This window comes from Crotalus tigris, unplaced genomic scaffold (genome assembly GCF_016545835.1).
Source record: "Crotalus tigris isolate CLP2741 ecotype Arizona unplaced genomic scaffold, ASM1654583v1 scf7180000019423.1032690, whole genome shotgun sequence".
NCBI lineage: Eukaryota > Metazoa > Chordata > Lepidosauria > Squamata > Viperidae > Crotalus > Crotalus tigris.
Genome location: NW_024097532.1, coordinates 449,645 through 461,194, shown reverse-complemented (window position 1 = coordinate 461,194; position 11,550 = coordinate 449,645).

Here is an 11,550-nt window from a genome sequence, read left to right as displayed (position 1 = left end):
TCTGGACTGGAGTAATAATGTAAACCTGAATATTCTCAACACACTAATGATGCTGAACCTCAAACCTCATCAGGCCTCTTTGCAGTGGCTTCATGTAGATGTTAAGTAAGAATGGCGAGAGGATTCACTCTTGCAGCAGCCTACGAGGGAGTAGCCATTGAGCTGTTCTCTGCTTTTCAACCACCACTAACTGGAATCAGCCATTTAGGAAGGAGCTAAACCACTGCAGTGCACTGCCCCCTCCCCAATTTCCACAGACAATCCCAGAAGGATAACATACTGTAGTTGGAATACTGAAAGCTGCTGAAAAATCTGAAATGACCAGGATGGGTTCACAGATCCCAAGGAGACCCAAACTGTCATCTCCATTCTATGACCAGGCCTGAACTCTGATTGAAGAGAGTCTAGATAATCTCCTCTTTCTGACCCTATGTACTTGACTCCTTACAATCACCTCAATAACCTTCCATTTTTAGGAAAGGTTGAAGACCAGGCAATAACACCTCTGGATCCCGAGAGATCCAGGGGAAATCTAATACTTAGACTACTTGCTTTCCTAGCTGGAGAATGACTTAGAGTTTGTCTCTTTCTCCCCTTATTCTTAAGACTTTTTTCTAACTTCCTCTATCCTTTTAGATTGTTTTCCTATGTTACTTATTTCTTCCTCCACCCCCCCTATTTCTTCCAAATTTTGTCTTTCTGGATCAAGCCTTGCCCCTTTCCTCTGTATTTTTCTTGGCTCTTGGTCTACATGTTTTCACTTACAACTCCTAAGTTTTCTTTCCTTCTCTAATCTCTCTAGGGTGAATTCTCCCCTCCTTTTGGAAGTCCCCAATTCCAATTTCTTTGCAGAGTCCATTCCATCCACTAAGAAGCCACACATCTTGTGATATAGTTATAGTATCTTGTTTCTGTACAGCCTCCCTTTGCAACTGAGCCCTCTTTCCTATTCCCTGCTAATTTAAGGATCCTGAATACTCAAATTATTCCCTACCACCTTAGTTAATTCTTTGCTTTTCCAGTTTGCACCAGGTTTGTGCATTTCTCCAACTTCATGGAGGCCTCCTGCATTGTAGAGAAATCACTACTTTAACACCAAACTAGTTGGTTTTCTCAGGTATTGGTAGAGGAAAAGAGGCACAGCATCATGTGAAAATTAGAACAAAGACGTTGCTTGGAGGTGCTTGTTACATTATCACCTAACAGTCTAATCAGAAATGGACCTGCTTAGCTCTCCAAAAAACGGCCCTTGCTTTGTGTGTGAACTCACACTAGTAGGTCAGTTACAATTCAGTGTTTTGTATAAACACAGAATTCATTCAGGAAGCAGGTATAGTCACTTTGTGCCAACTCAGTTGAAGAGTAAACAGACCATGCCTTTTTTTGTGTTTAGCAATAGTCTCTGAGCAAAAGCTTTACTTACCCATTTTACTTTATCTTAATTTGCTTATACTGAAAGGGGCCAAAATATCTTGCTGTAAATACTTCTATTTAGAGCTATGCATTTTAGTGAAAAACATTTGAAACATTAATGATAAATCTGTTCCATTTCAGCATTTGGTTTTAAGGTACTGGGCTAGAAAGTAGGAGACTATGAATTCAAGTCCTGCCTTAGCAATGAAAGATAGCTAGGTGACTTTGGGCCAATCACTCCCTCTCAGCCCAAATCACCTCACAAGGTTATTGTTGTGGGGAAAACAGGACGAGGAAGGTGTGTTGGACATGTTTAAGGATTTTTGAGATTTTTTTTTATAAAAATAGTAAAGGAGGTGTGTATATGTATATATGTACATGCATGTTTACACACACACATACATATAGTATATAAACTATTTTTAATTGATGCTTTGGTTTCATTCTCTTTTGTAATTATTAGATCATATTGACAATATACCATGATAGCTTTTTATAATGTGTGTGCTACTGATAGTAGGAACATTCTGTGTTCATGACTGATCATACTCATCGTTTTTATTCTGTTCATTTCTTGTAGTCTGGCGCTCTGACTCTCAAAATCTTGTAGTCTGGAGCTCTGACTCTCAAAGTCTTTTTAATACAGCTGTCGATTGAACTAGTGGTATTACTTCTGTTACTTGAAGCAGTTGCATTAAGTCCAGCAATGTGTCACTAGGATGAAAAACAGCAAACTAGATCCAGTTATCTTTCTGGATCAAATGCAGCATGCATAAATGGCAATTTCAAGGCATTTGGAGAGTCAGGAAATTAAGTTTCCACATCTGACTGGTGACTTTCTCCCAGGACGCTGGCTGGCTGCTGTTAGAAGCTGCTGTTGGGCCAGATGGATGGTAGCCTGCTCCAGCAAGGCATTTTTTTTTCATTCTTTAAAAATAAGTTATATAAAACATGTTGTTTTTAGATAAACAAAGACTAGGATACACATATTAGTTAATTACCTAGATCATAACAAACATTCAGCCACCTTAAGTGGAAAGAATAAAAAGGAATGGAAAAGTTGTAGCAACATATTAATTTAAAGATAGTGTATTTTTCTCTATTTTCTTTATGTTCAGACCGGGAATACCATTGCATAAGTAAACCTGAAAGCAGGAAACATGGCTGCAAACTTCCAGACATACAGAAAATGAAAAGTTGCACGTATGTATGAAGATAGTGAGGCATGTAAAAGATGGCATGGCTGGCAGAAAAAAAATGAGAAGGAGCATTCCAGATTGTAACATTCTTTGAACTTCCAGCATCCCTCACTGGGGCTGGGGCTTCTTGGATTTATAGTTCAGCTACATCTGATGGGCTGCAAGTTTCCACTTTTTGTATCACAGCTTCTCCTTAATCTCTCATCACCACTACCAATATTTCATTTCATTTCAGTGTGATCAGAAAATTAGATCACAAGAGTGCTGCAATGTGAGATCAGCTCCACTATGCCCTGAGGCTTTCAACAGGCTTTACACACTGAGCCAATTAACTTCACTATCTCAGTTCATTCTATGAAAGACGGGGAAAATATTGCCCAGAAAGTTGCATTGTGTTTTCTCTAGGGGCAGAGTGGGTTGTTCCCTACTTGTGGAAACTTCTACTTTGTCTCAACCCTGACCCAAGGGATTCTCCTTCCCTCTAAACGAAAGGTATTGTGGTGTTTTGCCACTGTTCCCTCATTGCTAACCCCAACCCTAAGGGACAGCTTTGCTTTCTCCTCAAGTCATGGGTGTGTGGTTATTGGCTGTTTACTTTTTTAATCACTGTGACAATGAGAGGAGAATAAGAAAAAAGGCAGGAAACTGGTTAACTGCCAACATTTACACTCCCTTGTTGGTTAACTGGAATGGGAGAATTGGTCATTTTGCAAATGGGTATCTATGCAATGAGTATTTATACATATTTATTTATATATTATTCATTTGGGCATCTTTATGCAAAAATATGGGCATTTATGCAATAAATGCAATGGGCATAAATGCACAGACAAAAGTAATTAATAATAGCTGCAATCATGGGAATCTCCCATCAATAAAGGATAGCTTTATCAAAACCAATGGTTTTGTTGCATATAAGCAACAGGTTTCTAGTCAATCTTCTCAGAAGACATAAAATATTATACTTCCATGCAAAGCTAACATGTTCTTAGTGATTTGAACCTTATCAGCGGAAGCCAATTTGTATCTGTGCATAGAGTATACTGCATCATCTAAGCTTCTTTCTATAAGCCCTTATAAAACACTTGATAAACTGTTGCAAATATTGATCATATTGGTGAAACTGTAAGCAGTCTACCTCCCATAGAGTATCTTACTCATACTTAGTCATCTATTGTAATTTAGAAACTGCATCTAAACATTGCTCTGCTTTAGAATTTTAGTTGATTTCCAGTTAAAGAGTAAGGTTTCTGGAATTGAGGACAATACCTAGGGAAACTAATTCTGAACTCACATTACTAAAGACACTTAATGAAACAGCTGAATATTAAAAGTCGCTTTTAATTCCATGTGTGTAAATATCATGGAAATTATTATTCAATCAACACACCTGAAGATCCCAGACTGAAAAAGACTATATCTGAGTTCTATAATGACCTTTAAGTTTAATTCCCACAGAGATTCCTGTTCTTCAATTAAATATTTTCTCTTCACTTGGAAATTTCCTTGTGAAATAAAGAATGGTTATTACAATAGCTGAGACTGTTTTTTTATTTTTTTTAATTATTTTTCACCATTTTTGTTGTTAATTGCGAAGTCGTGTCTGACCCATCGCGACCCCATGGACAATGTTCCTCCAGGTCTTCCTTTCCTCCACCATCTTCTGGAGTCCATTTAAATTCACACCTACTGCTTCAGTGACTCCATCCAGCCATCTCATTCTCTGTCGTCCCCTTCTTCTACTGCCCTCAATCTTTCCCAGCATTAGGCTCTTCTCCAGTGAATCCTTCCTTCTCACTAGGTGGCCAAAGTACTTGAGTTTCAACTTCAGGATCTGGCCTTCTAAAGAGCAGTCGGGATTGATCTCTTCTAGGACTGACCGGTTTGAACGCCTTGCAGTCCAAGGGACTCGCAGGAGTCTTCTCCAGCACCATAGTTCAAAGGCCTTAATTCTTTGGCGCTCAGCCTTTCTTATGGTCCAACGTTCACAGCCATACATTGCAACTGGGAAAACCATGGCCTGGACTATACGCACTTTTGTTGGCAGGGTGATGTCTCTGCTTTTTAGAATGCTGTCTAGATTTGCCATAGCTTTCCTCCCCAGGAGCAAGCGTCTTTTAATTTCTTTGCTGCAGTCCCCATCTGAGGTGATCTTGGAGCCCAGAAAAATAAAATCTGTTACTACCTCCATTTCTTCCCCATCTATTTGCCAGGAATTGAGAGGGCCGGATGCCATGATTTTGGTTTTCTTAATGTTGAGTTTCAAGCCAACTTTTGCACTCTCCTTCTTCACCCGCATCAAGAGGCTCTTTAGTTCCTCTTCATTTTCTGCCATTAGAGTGGTATCATCTGCATATCTTAGGTTGTTGATATTTCTCCCGGCAATCTTAATTCCAACTTTTGTTTCATCTAGCCCTACCTTTCTCATGATGTGCTCTGCATATAAGTTAAAGAAGCAGGGCGACAGTATACAGCCTTGCCGGACTCCTTTTCCAATTTTGAACCAATCAGTGGTTCCATGTTCGGTTCTCACTGTTGCTTCTTGACCCGCATATAGATTTCTCAAGAGACAAATGAGATGGTCTGGTACTCCCATCTCTTTAAGAACTTGCACAATTTGTTCTGATCCACACAATCAAAGGCTTTTGCATAGTCAATGAAGCAGAAGTAGATGTTTTTCTGGAATTCCCTAGCTTTCTCCATGATCCAGCGTATGTTGGCAATTTGATCTCTAGTTCCTCTGCCTCTTCGAAATCCTGCCTGTACTTCTGGTAGTTCTCGATCCACATACTGCTGGAGTCTATCTTGTAGGATTTTAAGCATAACTTTACTAGCATGTGAAATGAGTGCAATGGTGCAATAGTTTGAACATTCTTTGGCATTGCCTTTCTTTGGAATTGGAATGTAAACTGACTTTTTCCAATCCTGTGGCCACTGTTGAGTTTTCCAAATTTGCTGGCAAATTGAATGTAGCACTTTTACTGCATCGTCTTTTAAGATTTTGAATAGCTCATCTGGAATACTGTCACCTCCACTAGCTTTGTTGTTGCTCAGATTTTCTAAGGCCCATTTCACTTCACATTCTAGGATGTATGGTTCGAGGTCAATGACCATCTCATTGTGGTTATCTGGGATGTTAAGCTCATTCTTGTATAGTTCTTCTGTGTAGTTTTGCCATCTCTTCTTAATCTCTTCTGCCTCTGTTAGGTCTCTGCCATTTTGGTCCTTTATCATGCCCATCTTTGCATGAAACGTTCCCTTCATATCTCCAATTTTCTTGAAGAGATCTCTGGTCCTCTCTATTCTGTTGTTTTCTTCTATTTCTTTGCACTGTTCATTTAAGAAGGCATTCTTATCTCTTCTAGCTATTCTTTGGAATTCTGCATTCAATTGGGTGTATCTTTCTCTTTCTCCTTTGCCTTTTGCTTCCCTTCTTTCCTCAGCTATTTGCAAAGCTTCATCAGACAGCCATTTTGCTTTCTTGCATTTCTTTTTCTTTGGGATGGTTTTAGTTGCTACCTCTTGTACAATGTTGCGAACTTCCATCCATAGTTCTTCAGGCACTCTGTCTATCAGATCCAGTTCCTTAAATCTATTTGTCACCTCTACTGTATATTCATCAGGAATATGATTTAGTTCATACCTGAGGGGCCTAGTGCTTTTCCCTACTTTTTTCAATTTAAGCCTAAATTTTGCAACGAGAAGCTCATGATCTGAGCCACAGTCAGCTCCTGGTCTTATTTTTACTGACTGTATAGAGCTTCTCCATCTTTGGCTGCAGAGCACGTAGTCAATCTGATTTCTATGTTGACCGTCTGGTGATGTCCATGTGTAGAGCCATCTCTTGGGTTGTTGGAAAAGAGTGTTTGTTATGACCATCGTATTCTCTTGACAAAATTCTATTAGCCTGTGCTAATTTTGTACTCCAAGGCCAAACTTGCCTGTTATTCCGGTTATCTTTTGGCTTCCTACCTTAGCATTCCAATCCCCCATGATGATAAGGACATCATTTTTTGGTGTTAATTCTATAAGGTGCTGTAGGGCTTCATAAAACCGGTCAATTTAATCCTCTTCAGCACCAGTGGTTGGGGCATAGATTTGGACTATTGTGATATTGAATGATTTGCCTTGGATTCGAATTGAGATCATTCTGTCATTTTGGGGATTGTATCCCACTATTGCTTTTCCTATTCTTTTATTGACTATGAAGGCTACTCCATTTCTTCTGAGGGATTCTTGCCCACAGTAGTATACCTGATGGTCATCTGAGTTAAATTCACCCATTCCTGTCCATTTTAGTTTGCTGATTCCTAAGATGTCGATGTTCAGTCTGGTCATCTCTTTTTTGACTACGTCTTGCTTGCCTTGATTCATGGATCTTACATTCCAGGTTCCTATGGAGAAAAAATCTTTACAGCATCGAACTTTCCTTTCACCACCAGATATATCCACAGCTGAGAGTCCTTTCGGCTTTGGCCCAGTGGCTTCATTCTTTCTGGCGCTACTAGTACTAGCCCTCTGCTTTTCCCCAGTAGCATATTGGACACCTTCCGACCTGAGGGGCTCATCTTCCAGCGTCATATCTTTTTTCCTTTTAGTACTGTCCATGGGGTTTTCATGGCAAAGATACTGGAGTGGTTTGCCATTTCCTTCTCCAGTGGATCACATTTTGTCAGAAGTCTCTGCTATAACCTGTCCGTCTTGGGTTACATGGCATAGCTTATAGCTTCATTGAGTTACACAAGCCCCTTCGCCACGACAAGGCAGTAATCCATAAAGGGGATTTTTCACCATACACCCAAACAAACTTAAAATACATAAACATAAATCTTTTCTTTTAACAGAGCAGTACTATACATTTTAAGCATTCTTTACATCTTATTTACATTTTATGTACATCAATAATTATGTCTTTTCCTTTCTCTGTTCTAGCCAATTATAACATTTATTCCAAATTCCGTAAAATTTTGTCGCCTCCTTGTCTTTTAATTCTAACGTACGTTTATTCATTTCTGCGCATTCCAAGATTTTGTACATAATCATATCATTTGTGGGAATATTTTCACTCTTCCAGCATTGAGCATATGCTATATGAGCTGCAGTCAATATGTGTATAATGATATGTTGGAGTTGTTTTTCCATCTTTAAATTTATTATGCCCAAAAGAAATAATTCTGGTTTAAAATCCATTTGTATCTCCATTATCTCCTGTATCTAATCTCTTATTCGTTCCCAATAATTTTTTGCTTTGGGGCACAGCCACCACATATGATAAAATGTTCCTTCTCTGATTTTACATTTCCAACACTTCGGGTCTATATTTTTATACATTTTAGCCAATCTCGCTGAGACTGTTTCTTAATTGCTACATCAACCCACGTAGTTAGGGATTCTATAATTAGGAATAATAAAGTTAGGGATTCTACTAAATGAGATCATTCAACATCTTCCACCATAATTCCCACCCTGGATATATTATCTTTTATTTTCCCTCAATGACTCTACCTGAAAAGATATTTAAATCAATACTGTGGCATGGTATAACTATAAATAGCATCTGTGGCTTGTATGTATATGGTGCTGGTGTATGACATGATCACTATATGTGGTATTTGTTATAGGTTGGACTTAGGATGCTATCAAGCTAAAAAAAAGTATTTTTTGCAATCCCGATAGAATATATACATGGATTTAACCTACAATTGCTTTTATTTATTTTGTAATTTGTTCTACTTATGATCCATCAAGACACCCAGATTCTTTTTTAGTGGATAGAGTAGTTTTCATCTTTCTGGTACTGATGTCCTTGATTTTTACCACTTAGATGAAGGATGTGTTACTTAAATTCATCCTATTTGATTCAGGCATTTTTCCAGCCTATCAACTATATCTCCATAGAGAAGGGGACACCACAAAAAGGCCCTTTTTATGGCCCCACCAGATGTACAGCTTTAATCAATGGGACCTGTAATATACTTTACCTTCCTGTCATCATGGACTGGGTGGATGCAAAAGTGAAGAGGTGGTCCTTCAAATACCCTGGTCCAAGCCATTTGGGATTTAAAGATGATAACCAACACTTTGAATTGTACCTGGAAGCAGACTGGAATATATGCATGGAGAATGAGGAAAAAAGGCTCTCAGCCCTTTGAGGAATAATTAAAAGAGCTTGTACTTAGCTTAGAGAAAAGAGGACAAAACTCTAGACTATCATGCCAAAGATGAATCAAACATATTAACTGTTATTGCTAAAGGCAGGACTACTTCAAGAGTAAGGAAATGGAGCCATGAAATATCTGGGAAAATACCTTTGTGAAACAGCTCATGGGAGATGTTTAAGCACATCTGTCAGGGATGCTATATTTGCATTCTATATAGTCTAGGTGACTTCTGCATATTTGATTCTAGAAGCAAAATCTAATAACAGAATAATATTTGTTACACTGCATTCTGCTTGAGTGGAATTTTAGCCCACTTGTCTAGAAGAATGTTTATTGACTCAAGGCAGGAAACTCAGGAAGACACTCATATTCCAAATAATATGTCTGCCAGAAATAATAAAATATGCTGAAGAAAGGGAATGCATGATATCTGATGCAGAATAGATCAGTAAAGAAAGAAGGTCATTTTTAAGCTAAAGCTATGTTTCTGGACATGCAATCTGATGAAAGAACATTGAAGCAAGTTTTTAACTTGAGTAATTTATTGACAAAATTTGCACAGACATAGCATCCCATAAAATAATTTATTTTTGCTAATCTCCAATTAATTCTGAAATCTGTACATAAAAAAATCATTTGAGATTTGTGTTTAGTTTACCAAAGTTTTATAAACTCAGGCAGTAGATGTCAAAAGCACACTCCTATACCTAATCTGTTTTTAAATTGTCAGATGTTGAAATAATCTTTTCCTGGACATCAAACAAACAAAAAAAAATTCTTTCCTTTTCAGTTCAATTCAGTGTCTTATTTTTATCAAATGTAGTTTCTCACCCTCCACTGCAAAGTAAGAATTTTGTTTTATCAAAACAATGACTCAAGAAAACTCCAGATATTCCTATTCCAGCAAATGATGTCCAGATGGAAAATATAAACCCAGAGAGTTGACAGTTTGCTCCCATCATAGCCTTATTTCAAAATGAGAAAAGACTTTAGAGGAAAAACCAGTAACCCAGATTACGATAGTTTTTTTTTATAACATTGAAATAATAATGAGAAATATATGACTATTTTTTTCAGAGTTGGGGAAAAACATTCTAAAGGATTTCTAAATCTGTAAGCATCACACCCCCTCCCCAATAATTTGTTCATTGGAAACATGAGCAACAACTTTCTAAAGATTTACCAGAAGGAACAACCAATGACTCATTCCACTGCTTATACATGACAAGCAGGAGATGAGCTGTCTAGGTAGGTGGGTGGCTAAGTTGCACGATTCATTTTTGGCATGCTGAAGGCTGAGGCGTGCTTCTCCCTACGGTGGCTAGTGCTCCTCACCACAGTAGAATGATTCCCCCTTCCAGCATGCTTGGTCTCTTGAGAATGAGAGATATTTATGAATAAATTAGAATATGCTTCTTCATATTAGGCACTGAGGAAGGAACGGATGGAGGCTTGTATTTTTTACATGAATCTCAACATTATATAAATTCTTAAACTCAAGGCAAACAGTTACCCTTTAAAGAAGCAGCTATATCTAGCTTGACAAGTTAATACCTGCTCCCATGGGAATCTTTAAAAAAAAAGGGTGCTGTGAATGGATTATTCACATTCTTAAAAGGGTACACTACTTACTAGTGAAATGTTCAAAATGAGACTCATTTTGTTGCTAATTCATAGCAAAGGTTAAATGAGTGTTCTTTTTTTTGGGGGGGGGATGTCTCTTAAGTGGCTGACCCACCAGGCTGAAGATTGGTAGAGATCATCCAGAAGTCATTCTAGTTTGCCCTCCCCAGGTTTCTCTGTGTGAAGGATACCTTTACAAGTTTCCCAGTCCCAATCCATGAAAGTCCACATAATTGCTGCAATGAATAGAATATTGCTCTTGGCAGAGAGGTAAAGATCAGATTCCTTGCTCAATTCAGCCAATGCTCTTCTATTTGTCAACTAATCCATCTAATTTACCTTGCAGGAGTCTGTATGGGTATAACAAACAGTATCCTGGAAGAAGAGCCGGATGCAATGCCACCTGTTCTCTCTCTCTCTCTCTCTCTCTCTCTCTCTCTCATCTCAGAATATTTCCAATGGAGATTTTGAGGATCTCTTAAAATATTGCTGAACTCATATAATTTTGCATGAGAGTGATGCCATCTTGTTATAATAGCAGGCATCCTGCTGCTAATCTCTGCAGCATAATTAAAGGGTAACTTTAACATTTTATTCTGTTTCAACTCTTCATGCTTGCAAGTTTCCTCTCCTTGTATTTAAACCCTACATGCAATTATGTATGAAACCTATGAAATTGTACTGAATCTCCTCAATTTTGCATAATGCAAAACATCCACAAGTTGCATAAATCTTTGTGTCTGGGCAAAATTGAAAAAAAATGAACAAAACACATGCATCTGCACGTAATCCTTTTAGTATCATGGTGAAATAACATGGGAAAACCTGTTCTATTTAGATTGTAAATATTGGCTGGGTGGTACTACTAAGTCCTACTGCCCTGGAAAAGATGCTACTTTGCTGTCATGAGACTTGAATGGTGCTGGAAGATAAGTGGTAATTTCAGATATGTCAGATCACATTCCAACATGATAAATATCTAATGTAAATAGGTTCTCAGGAGGAAAACATCTGCCCTCATAGGTTTGAGTCATGTGATATTAAGAGCTGATAGAAATGCTGTTATCAAATAAATTTACTTACACAAACCAGAATAAACCAACCAAAACACTAATGTGTATGTTTATCTTACCTTGGGGGGGGGGATGAATTAA